Consider the following 1,039-nt stretch of genomic DNA (forward strand, 5'->3'; position numbering starts at 1 on the left):
TTCTTGATAAATTTTGAAGTGGATTTTTGTAATATTTTCCGTCTCGTACAAAAATTTTAGTGAACGGACGTGTTGTGCGATACTATTTTCAGCACTAACGGGCTTTTACAAGATAAGCATTTGCATATGTAAGTGCTACTTTTTTGTATGTCCCCGTATATTAAAATGTATCAGAAAAGAAGCATTTACATATGGGGATACATATTTTGTAAGAATGCTTTAATACTGTTCCATTAATGCGTTTTTGTATGTTTGAAATATTAATACAGCCATATGCATACAGCAGTAGTACAAGTGTATGGTTTGAGTACGCATACGCTCTGAGAAACCACGCGTGTTAAATGGAAATGAAGGTTCATTTATACTGGCATGTATACATACACAGCAGCAAGCTCATGCCACCAACAGCGATGTCGTATGCATCAAATTTCTACTGGGATTTAACGCACACAGTCTAAGTTATTGAATCATTTGAATGCTCTAAAGGAAAGTAAACAAATTTATAAATGTGTTCTTGATCGTTAAATAATGAAATTAATAAAATATAAAATAGATAAACATTCAAAGAGCTTAATTTAGTTGGAATGTGCGTTTTCTGCACACTTGTATTTGTTTGAAATAGTTTGTTATTGTACATTTTGTTAGGTGAAATTTTCAACTTTAACAACAAATTTCTCGTAAACTGTGAGTTTCCTCGCCGTCTGGTTTTCAGTTTCGTGATGTGTAACACCCCCTCTACCCCCCGCCCCCCCCCCGCGTGGTGGGGTTGCTTTCCAAAACGGAACCAATCGAGATTTCGGCGAAAGTATATGGAATGTCGGCATGAAACTTGGTCAGGATGTTGGGGGAGGCTTTCTCTACATGAATATATTACTCTCACAAAGTAGTTGCTAATAGTATTTAAGCAATTTGTTGTTAAATAATCTTCAATACCACCCCCAAATTTTTGTACGAAATGCCACTTATCACTTGTATTTTAGTTGATAAACAATATCTTCAATGTTCACTTGCGTATTTTATACTTTTAATATATATATAT

Source organism: Rhagoletis pomonella, unplaced genomic scaffold (genome assembly GCF_013731165.1).
Source record: "Rhagoletis pomonella isolate Grant_MI unplaced genomic scaffold, Rhpom_1.0 Rhpom_scaffold_00003, whole genome shotgun sequence".
In the NCBI taxonomy this organism is placed as follows: Eukaryota; Metazoa; Arthropoda; class Insecta; order Diptera; family Tephritidae; genus Rhagoletis; species Rhagoletis pomonella.